We start from the raw sequence: 9,079 nt of genomic DNA, 5'->3' as shown, positions 1-9,079 counted from the left end.
TCTTATTGTTGCATATTTAGTGGACTAACAAAACACCATGAATTTCTCAGCCACATAGTATCTCAACTCAAAGAGGATGGATATAGATGATCTTATACATCAGTTTAGCATGTGGGGAGATTTCAAAGCCAACATATATTAAGATGCATATGCTGCCATGATTATAGAGATGGATGCAAAGCTATACAACCATGTCATCATTTAAAATGTTCCTCTTTTTTGTTATCCTCATGATTTTTTATTGCTTTTCTGAAAAAAAAATGTATAATGCTGTGTTTTTACTCGGAGGATGGTTGACATACAAACCTTCTAAGCATTTCGATTAAGAAGCAAGTAAACCAGGTGATAAGGTACAATATGTTGCATCTTCTTTGTTGACTAATGACTAGCATTGATGTTGACCGATATTAAAAGTCATGTTATTATACTTTTAGTCACCATATTATATTTTTAGTTACAATTAATAACTAAAGTTTAATTTACATGTTCAAAGACGCCTTGCACAAAATAGTGAAGCAACCCGTAAAAGCCATTTAGGGAAAAAGGTAGGGGATATGAAAGAGAAATCACTTTCGTTTTCAATTTAGAATTCTCGAAACTGCCTTTTGTTTTATGTTATGAAGTTTAAACTTTGATCTATTTATACAAAAATATGCATAAAATTATCATTTTTTAGCTTGCTTTCATTTTAACAACTTATTATGAACCTTGCATTTTGTTATTAGGCCTATGTTCATTTGAAGCTAGTCGTTTGAAAATGCTTCATCTTGAACAAGAACTTGAACAAACTAAGACACAGGTAAGTCAACATTGTCTTTTCATCTGTGCCTTATTTTAAGATACTTATCTTTCCATAGATTATTTTTGTCAGTTATGTTTAGTTATCAAACTCATGCCTATTTTCTTAGAAATCATCAACAATTTCTAGGTTAAAATGGTGCAAGTACCAGGAAGGACTCATGGGGACGATTGTGGAAGCTGCAAACAAGGTAGTCATTTCCTCAGCCTTTTAGCAATCATTATACATTTTTTGTTGATATATTTTACTTATATGGCTTTGCAAAAGTTTCTCCCACTTTAAGAAACTTAGGAATCTCATACATGACATAACTCATATCATTAATCTAACATTACATAGCATCCCACTTATATTTAATCTTTCAATCTAAAAAAAACATCACCACTAGTAACTTGCAATTCATGTGTATCTATTCTTTGGTTGTAGGCTATTCTTTGGTTGTAGGAAGTATCTGGAAGTATTATTAATCAAACAAGGTTGTATTTGTTCCAGGTGAAAACTTTGGTTATGACACCTTTTAAGTCTCAATCAGGTTGGATATATAAATCCTTCCATTTCACATTTGTGAATGTACTGTTTTGTCCTCATATTTTATATATATTTATTTTGTTTTCCTTATTTTAACATTTCAAATTCTTTATAAAGGGGAGAAAACTCAGTAAAGACGACAATATTGATACAATTAGGAAGCTGGTCAAAGTTTACAAGATTACATGAAGTTTGGGGAAGAAGTTCAACTGCAATGAAGTGTAAAGTGTTTTTTGTTACTTTTGTTTAGTTATTTTTTATATGTAGTGTCTATTTGGTTCAACATTTAAACATATTTGGCATTGATGTAAAATAGTGAAATTTTTATTATTTTCTATGGATTATAGTTTAATTAGCTTTTTAATTTTATATCATAGCTAAAAAATGTTTCACTATTAATAGTATAATTAAAAAATAACATTAGTATTTAATGACACAAAATATGTGCCACAAAAAACTTTTATTGTATTGTGGCAATTAAAAAGTGCCACTAAAACAACATAAATTCTAGAATTGAATTGGTATTTACCGGCACAAAATATGTGCCACAAAAAAATTTATTCTACCGTGACAAATAAAAATGTGCCATGAAAAGCCTAAAAAAACTGCAGCGGCAAAAAAAATAAGTGTCACTAAAGGGTTTTAGTGGAAGTGTTTCTAGTGACACTTATTATGTGTGACGCTCATTCTCCGAGAAGCATTTAGTGGCATTATATTGGGCTTTTAGTGACACTTTTTGTGTGCCACTAAATGACATATTTTTTGTAGTGAAAACAATTTCCCAGAAAATCTATCACAAGAAAATTAGTTTATGTTTCTAATCTAAACAATTGGTAATTGTATTTTGTGACGCTTTTTAGTTATGTTAAAGCAATTGTTAATCTTATGTAGCATATGATGTTTAATTAGGTATGTAGGATATTAATTAGTGCATTAGTTTAAACAAATATGGTAACCGTATGTGGCGTAATAGTATTTTGTGAAACTTTATGATTATATTTCTTTTTTAAATATTCACTTTATTTTCTGCATTTGTATGGAAAAAAAACTGGATTATTTTTTTTTGTAATTTTTTTACTAATTTAAAAAAATCATTTTACCCACGGAATAGTGACAGAATCTTCTATCGCGAAAGTAAAGAGTACCCTTCGGTAATATGTTACTAAAAGCATCTGTCGGTAAATCGTCACTAAATGTGTCCATCGGTAATCCGTCACTAATAGATCCGTCGTAATCCGTTACTAAAAGTATCCGTCGGGAATCCGTCACAATGTTTGTCGGTAATCCGTCACTAAATGCGTCCGTCGGTACGTCATGACTATTCCGTCGGTAATCTTGCTGTCGCTATATGCCGTCGGTAAGATTTTCAGACGAGGCATTTTAAGACGGACCAAATTTCTAGTAGTGGTGGTCCGGATCATATCATCTACATCTACGATCTTGAGATCACCACCAGCTTATTATAATAGAAAATTATCTTCTTTGATCACGTCTGTGATTACATTTAAATCTCATGCATATAGGAAACTTGCATAACTCGGGTATATTTGGAAGATTAGAAGCCAACTAAGATACTACAGTTCTTAGGTCAAAAACTTGGGTTTAACTTTCATCTTGGTCCTTTTCTTTCAATCTCACGATGATTAAAATAAATAATATTAATTCATGTCATTAGTTATAGAAAATATATGGGTACATACAAATATACAACTATATGAATGGAAAGTTAAAGCAAACATTCTCCTTTAACTGTAATATATTTAAAATTTTAAGATTTTATTTTTATAGTTTTTAATTGTAAAATAATATCAAATATAATATATAAATAAATAAATATTTAAACGAACAAGCGTATTAATCAGATTAGTGTATTTAATTAAGTGGGTTAACATATTTTCCCCCCCCCGCCTTTGACGGACACCTCAATGTGTGAGCACCATCTCAGGAAGCTGGAATGGTGTTGTGATGAGGTGTCACATAACCCATATATTTGAGTTGAGAGTGACCTGAATTGAACGGTTTTAATTCATAAGAAGCTAAAGCAATTACATCTAGTTTAACAAGCAATATACGATTAAAAACATTTGGCAACAGTTAGAAGCATCCAGTACAAGAATTCCACAATAATAAAAAAGACCCGAAACGCTTCTTAGCTAGCATTTCATCGTTGATTGCATAAAATAAAATTCAAGCCAAACACTCCCAGTCGCATTGGCTATATATTCATATTAGAAAACCATATTATTTAATTAGAAATTTCAATGCACCTGTTAATGGGTTGACTAGATTAATACATTTTAAATTGTAATTAAATGAGTAAATTTCTACCTAACCCGTTAATTTGGATTAGGTTGGCCTATTATGTCCATTTTGGTAGGCTTTAATTTATACGAAGCGAAAGTAATTACATCTCGTCTGACCAGCAAATTGTGATTAAAAAACATTAGACTGTTTATATTATTATAAGCAGAACCATACATACTGCCATCATGATTAAAAATACCTGCTTCCTAGCAATTTATAGTTGATTACATAAAAGAAAAATCAAGAGGAACACCCAATGCTCAATTGGCTATTCATATTATTAGAAGCAGACCCATAGCAAATTGTCATCACGCTTGACTATCCTAACGGTAACGGAGAAGACGACGGCGGTCATGGTTATTCCAGCAACCCCAGCAGCCACCCCACTCGTCGTCTGTATGAACTGCCCTTTCTGGTTCAACGACAGCATCTCCTACATATATATTAGCACAAACAAATTAATACGCATGTACTTGCATAAAAACACATATATGTAGACGAGTATCATGGACGTAAATACATATTTAATTGTGTGTATGTGTATATTCACACGTACGTATATCAAACTATATATCTTTGTATGTGATTAACCATACCTTTTTCTTTATTAGTTCGGGGTTGAACGGTGGTTTGATGGGTTCTTCCTGCAGAAGAAACGAGGATAAATGCAAATAGGGAAACCAAGAAAAATGTAAGACCATTAATACTGGACTTCATTTTCCAAAACTGTGCGGTGTTATGGTTGGTTTATATAATAGTTGTGTAAAGCGTTGACTCCTGGTTGATCTCCATTCCATTTATGGCTAATTAAAACCTTATATTGTAATCTTATATTAAAGAACTACATAATACAAATTACTATATACATTTAATTATATATAAGGGAAATTAGCTACACTAACCAATATAAGGTGTTGTTTGTTTTTTCTGAAGCAAAATATCTGCAGTCTGCGGACCATATCTGCAAACCTCTGCAGTAGATGAGGTAGACCAAACGTCTGCAGTCTGAAAAAAGAAGACTGTTTGTTTTTTAACATCTGTAGGGTGTTAAAATAAACTAAAATCTTAAACGGATTTTTTTTTAAAACTTAAAAGATTATTTTTTTATAATTTTATGACTTTATTATAGATAATTTACAAATGTAGATTAACTTTTATGCATTATTGTATTAAAAGTGAAAATAAAATGGTAAGAATTATTGTATACATTTGATAAAAATCAACAAACTTTGGTCGTAAAATTATACATAAACATTGTAATTAGGGATAAAAGAATTTAACATATAACATGAATGAAAATAAACTTTGATTTTAAATGAAAATTTTCAAAGTTTTTATTTTACCTATTCAATTAAATCAATTAAAAACTAACAATAAATATTTTTCCCAAAAAATGAACAATGTTGCATTTAATAATGTTTTATAAAATGCGGGACAAAAAATATAAGACAATATTATGATTTTTTTTTATATTTATATAAACAGCTCCACCAATTATTATTTTAATTAAATATATATTTATAAATTTGTCACAAAAGTCATGATTGTGTTATCGAACCTTTTTTTCATTATGTATTGTAACTTTTTTTTCCAATTTATTTATCATAGATAAAGGTTGAATAAATCTAATGTAACGTCCGGACTCTGGTACGCATTTACAGATTATTCATGTTTAAAAAGCTACTCGACGAGTTGGAAGCCCCAGACTCGTCGAGTAGAAGTTAATCTTGGACGCGGGATTTCAGCCACCTACTCGACGAGTCAAGAGCCCTCGACTCGGCGAGTAGGTCTGTCAGAGTGAAACCCTAATTTCGAGGTTTTGCACCCTATTTAAGCATCTTAATCCCCACCCATTGGCCTCATTTACAGCCTCCTTGTCCAAAACCCTAATCCACGAAACCCTAGAGCTTTCTTTGAGTGTGTGAGTCATTTTGAGTGATCTTGGTGTGCTTTGAAGCTTGTGGAAGAGGAAGAAGATAAAGGGCTGAAGAGGGAAGGAGTAGATCCAGAAGCTACACTCCATTTGCTACATTTTCTGGTAATCAAGTCTCTAACTTGATCATTCTCGTCTTAGATCTATTTACTTCCATTTTATGAGGGTTTTGGTGCATGAACCTTGGTATTTGGGATTGGGATGTCCCAAGTGACTTATATCTCAGATCTGGGATCTAGGAGGGGTTCCAAGGCATAAAGGTGCAAAATTTATGACCATGGAAGCCCCATGCAAGCTTATAAGCATTTATATGGCCTTTTTAGCCCTAAGAGGCCATGCTTGGAAGGAAAGCTAGGAACTTTACGTATCCAACTAATGTTCAAGCCTAGATCTAGTATAGTGTGCCTTGGTTTAGGGTATTATGGCTTGTGGACCAAGATCTACGTTTTAGAGAGTTAGGGTTTGAGCTAAACCCATTAAGAAGGACTAAGAGCAGGTAAAGTTGGAAACTTTACCCTTAAAAGTGTATTCCCAGTGGGTAGACGAAGTTTGGAGCTTGGATCTGAAGGGTGGGAGCTTAATCCATTGAGATGGCTCAATCAGACAGAGGAACTCGGCGAGTCCATAAAGGGACTCGACGAGTTGATTTGGTTTGTCCCGTTTTAGATTAAGGTAGAACTCGATGAGTCGGTGAAGGGACTCGATGAGTTCAATTGGTAGATCGCGACTGTGAGTAGCCTGGAAACTTGACGAGTTGGGTGGGAGACTCGACGAGTTAGATCGCGATTTCAGGTTCTAGGACTCGACGAGTTGATGGAGCAACTCGACGAGTTGGGTCAACCAGAAGGTTGACTTTGACCCAAGCGTTGACTTTGACCAGGGATAAAATTGTCATTTTACCCAAAGAAGGATTATCAGTTTTTGATTAAGTGTTATTATGAAATTGATAGCCGGGGAGTCGCCGGAGCAGCAGTCAAAAATTCCTCACTCGATTTTTCAACAGTCAGCCTTGCGAGGTGAGTTTTCTTCAGTAGGAACGGGTCTACGGCACCAAGGCTGGCCCGTATATGTGATATCATAGTAGTTGAGTGTGGGCGGGGCCCGAATCTCATATTAGTCGAGAGTGGGCACGCCCGAATCTCGTAGTAGTATTTGAGTATAGTTATGTGACTACTTGATAGGAATAGATATACTTGTTGTCTGTGTGATACTTGTATGCATGTTAGACATCGGAGTGTGGGCGGGGCCCGAACCTCCTAGACAGCGGAGTGTGGGCGGGGACCGAATCTCCTGGACAGCGGAGTGTGGGCGGGGCTCGAATCTCCTAGACAGCAGAGTGTGGGCGGGGCCCAAATCTCCTAGACAGCAGAGTGTGGGCGGGGCCCGAATCTCCATAAGAGTAGGCAGGGCCCGAATCTCCTAGTTGCATGTTATGTGTATGGTATGTGGTAGTTTGGGGAGACTTACTAAGCTTCATGCTTACAATTTTCAGGTACTTTCGGTAGCAAGGGGAAGGGCTCGGGATGATGGCAGTGCACACACCATTTGTTCAGCCTGGGAAGTTTATACTCTGATATTTTGATATAAATTGATATGATGCTTTGAGATATTATGACATGTGTTTTGGATAACTATGGTTTTATTAATAATTAAAAACGAAATTTTTGGTCTGTATTTTTGGGATGTTTCAAGTTGGTATCAGATCCTTGGTTTGAGGGATTCGGGCACACTCTCGGGTGTCTCTGAACTCAAACTAAGGATTTGGTATGAAAATTTTCAATAAGAAAATCATTTTATAAAAAGAACTTTGAAAAGAAGAAAAAGGATTTTTTTTGGAAAGAGAAAAGGGTGTGGTGTATGCAATCAGTCGAGCTCAAGTAAGTACTCCCAAATTACCCATACGAGTTTATGTTATGATATGATTATGAGAATTGCATGGTAGTTTAGAACTAAGGATCTAGGAAGGATGCCTTATGTGCCTGTTATGTGTATCTCAGCTTTATGAACTGCATGCTAGTACAAATCAGTCAGTGATAGCCTGAATGTGATATGCTTGATTATGTTCACTCGATGCTCGAATGTTGCTTGCTTTGTGCTTTTCGGAGTTCTAGTTATCTCTAACTAACTAGTAGACGAATATGCTAAGTTACATATTGCGAGGATTAAATAATTTCAGAACGTTAGGTTTAGCTCTATTTCGCAGCTCTCATTTGAGTCTAACCGTTGTAGGGTAGGACCTCTCATTCGAAGAATTATCTCGTCTTAGTGATATGTAATAGTATTTGCGAGCTAGTTAGGGGAGATAGCAGGGACTTCTTATGAAAATGATGGCGGAGAGTGGATTGGTGATTACCCTAGGGTAAGCCTAGGATTAGATTAGCAGAGAGCAGTAGTAGTAGAAGGGATTTGGTGGAGTTAAGGCAGTTCTTGAGGAAAGTACGAATCGATGTGGAAGGTAGTATGGGCCGGTTCTACTGAAAGCAGAGGATCCGTACTTGAATCAAGGAAGGCTGAGATGAATCCAGGAAACTTGTAGTGTGTTAGATCCCTCGAGATATGATGAATATACTGATGTTTGTTATGGTGTATTTACAGTATGGTGACGCTACGCGCTAGGCCAGTTGGCACTTTAGGCACTGGTGAGGGATCAGGCTCAGGCACTGGAGCCGGGCAACTTGACGAACAGACGAGGGAGTTCATCTCGTCTGAGATCACACGTACCATTCTAGACCAGACTCTTGTGATATTTGGTTCAGTCAAGGAGGGTATTTTGGAGCTTCTGGATGAGAAGCTGAGCGCTTTCCGCACTGAGGTGGCGGCGATGATGGGGTCGCCCACACTGACTTTCAGGGAGTTCAGGGCTTGTGGAGCTCCCGACTACCATGGGGCTCGGGACCCCATTGCTAGCACCAGATGGTTGGGTGGATGTCGCCAACGGATTCCGCACCAGCACATGTCTCAAGGGGGACAAGTTTAGACTTGCATCCTGTCTTCTGAAGGACAGGGCACGTGACTGGTGGGAGGAGGTTGGGAGAGCCATTGGAGATGATGCAGTTTTGGATGCAATGAGCTGGAGTGATTTTTCGACCAGGTTCAGGGCCCCGTTTGCACCTGTGTTTCAGGTGCAACAGTTAGCGAGGGAGTTCTAGGATTCAGAGCAGACGATAGAGACTGTGGCGGAGATCACCGCCAAGTTTAGGGAGAGGGCCCTTCTCGTTCCGCCGTATGTAGCGGATGAGGAGATGAAGAAGGCACGATATCATGAGATGTTGCGGAGTGATATCCGTCATTTTGTGAGCCGCTCCAGTTACAAAACGCTGGAGGATATGATTGTTAGGGCTCGTGAGAGAGAGATTGATTTAGAGATGGAGAGGAAGAGGAAGCCAGAGTCGGTATCTGGCGGGGAGGGCTCGGGAAAAAAGCCCAAGGTAGATTCCCAAGGGAAAGGCCAGCAGGGCCGAGGCCGCTGCGGCAAGTGTGGAAGGGGGCATGATGGGCCATGTAGGGTTGGTAGT

General features: G+C 36.8%; 1 long non-coding RNA gene across 1 annotated transcript; it reads right to left on the bottom strand.

The window, feature by feature from the left end:
• Positions 1-3,743: 3,743 nt before the first annotated feature.
• Positions 3,744-4,416, bottom strand: LOC145140955 (uncharacterized). Its single transcript, XR_013722370.1, has 2 exons — positions 4,228-4,416; positions 3,744-4,064 (listed from the first exon to the last, which is right to left on the bottom strand). It is a non-coding gene; the product is annotated as an uncharacterized LOC145140955 (long non-coding RNA).
• Positions 4,417-9,079: the final 4,663 nt, after the last annotated feature.

Source organism: Lactuca virosa, chromosome 9 (assembly GCF_052849685.1).
Source record: "Lactuca virosa cultivar CGN04683 chromosome 9, Lactuca_virosa_CGN04683_v6, whole genome shotgun sequence".
In the NCBI taxonomy this organism is placed as follows: Eukaryota; Viridiplantae; Streptophyta; class Magnoliopsida; order Asterales; family Asteraceae; genus Lactuca; species Lactuca virosa.
This window is presented reverse-complemented; position numbering and strand designations above follow the sequence as displayed.